Here is a 2036-nt window from a genome sequence, read left to right on the forward strand (position 1 = left end):
TTTCGCCCCGTAATGGCCTGTGCATGGCCACGAGGGTTTGAGCATACTTTTCGTTTTCGACCGTTATTGAACCTAGTTTGGATTGGTTTAATAACTGTCGAAAATGAAAAGTATGCTGGTCCTAATCCTTTTAGGACCTAACCTTGAGAGCATGTTCCTGAAAGTTTTCATGCCACTACAAGGTACGAAAAAAAAGTAAAGGGGTTAAAGGTGCCGATGTGCGCTAAAAGTGGCCATTACGGGGCGCCTTTCCCTGTCCTACGCCTTTTAACGAGCAATTGAACCATTGCTCTCAGTCTAGATATCGACTCGTAGCTTACCGACCTGACCCCATGGTGGTACCTACGGCGAATGTTGGAATTCTCCTTGAAGAGGCATGAAGCACTGCCAGGACAACAACCATCGTAGTAACCAAAGTACTGTGTAAAGTCATGTTACACTATCCGGGCCGAATTGAATTAAAACCTGCAGTAACAGGGCAAAAACGATACACATATCAGCTCTCGGGGGCCGTGTTTTGTTTAGATCAGTGGCACTAGAGACAGCCGGGACATTCCATGTGAAGTCAACCAGGCCTTAGCCACCATGGGCTCCGATCCGGTTCTCGTTTTCAGGGTTTGTTACCCCTATGGTCCCATGAAATAATCGGTACTTGGTTTTGGGTCCGGCCCCCCAGGGGCTGGGCTATGGCCAATTTACTTTTTTGCTAAATATTGAAACAACACAACTTTGGAGGGCAATATCGCAGCAACCATTCGTCGTAGGTCAAATCCGAGACCAGATTTGGAAAGAGGATGAAAAACTGAATCTTTTTTGTCTTTGAAGTTTTTATGTCCAAAAACTTTTTATAACTTCAAAACTTTAGTTAAGTTTTAAAATTAGCGCCATTTCCTAGATCCTCAACCGATTTTGACCAATCTGGGCTTAAAAGATAGCTTAAACCCTTCCCTAAACGAAAATGTTAACCAAAAAATGTGTTCGGCTTCGTTCCCGAGAGCGAGCCATTTTCGTGAACCCCTGCAACCACGTATTTCACCAAATTGTAGTGACGGCCGCACTCGATACCACACTGGACGCTCTCTTAGGTGTTTTCGGCTCAAAGCGAGCTTCCTTGTTGTTTTTCTAAGGTCAGGGGACCCAAGCGCCTGTCAGGTAGGCCAACAACTAGCAGACCTGCAACGCACTAGTGACGACAGGGTGGCCTGCCTTGCCCCTCGAGAGTGCGCCAGGCAGCGCGCTCTGGGCGATCGGACCAGTACTACACCCCACCACCCCGCCGTGATATCTATACGTGGGGGTGGGTGTTGTTGTTGTTAGTTATTGTTGCACAGCAGGGTAGGGGATTTCAGGCGTTTCAGTGAGCATTTGGGTAAAGTACATGTTTGAGTTTTCTTTGTCAGTCCCAGCAGATTTGACAGCACGCTTCAACGGCATTTCGGAATTAATCTGAAGGCATACCAGTCAATAACATTGAAGATAGAGGCTAGTAGTGTTAAAGAAGATACTTTTATTAGGATATAGCTACAGTTTAAGTAGATACTTTTCTTCATGCTTTCCAGCAGACTTGACAGCACGGTTTAACGTCATTTTGGCATTAATCTGAAGGCATACCCAGAAGATACTTTTCTTTGGCTATAGCTAAAGAAAAGTATCTTCTTTAACACGAAAGCAAAATCGGTGGAGAACAAGTACCAGGTGGGTCACGGACCCCGTGTGAAATGGTTACTATGCAACCCGCTCGGAGCTCTGCATCCGGGCTTGCCTATGCGGCAGTCGGCGTGCGAACGGGAGGACTAGGGGTGCCACCCGTCTTGCCCAGCCCCAGTTGTCGTTCCGCGGACACCTCGCGGCCTCCGCGAGGGCAGCCCGCCGCGGGTCTCGCGAGTCCTCTCGCGGACTTCGCAAGTCCTTTCACGGGTTTCGCGAGGGCAGGCCGCGAGGACACGGAACGCCCGCGAGGACTCGCGAAGCCCGCGGCAGGACTCGCGGAATCCGCGGACTGCCCTCGCGGAGGCCGCGAGGTGTCCGCGGAACGA

The sequence above is a fragment of the Thrips palmi genome, unplaced genomic scaffold, assembly GCF_012932325.1.
Source record: "Thrips palmi isolate BJ-2018 unplaced genomic scaffold, TpBJ-2018v1 HiC_scaffold_15, whole genome shotgun sequence".
Taxonomy (NCBI): domain Eukaryota; kingdom Metazoa; phylum Arthropoda; class Insecta; order Thysanoptera; family Thripidae; genus Thrips; species Thrips palmi.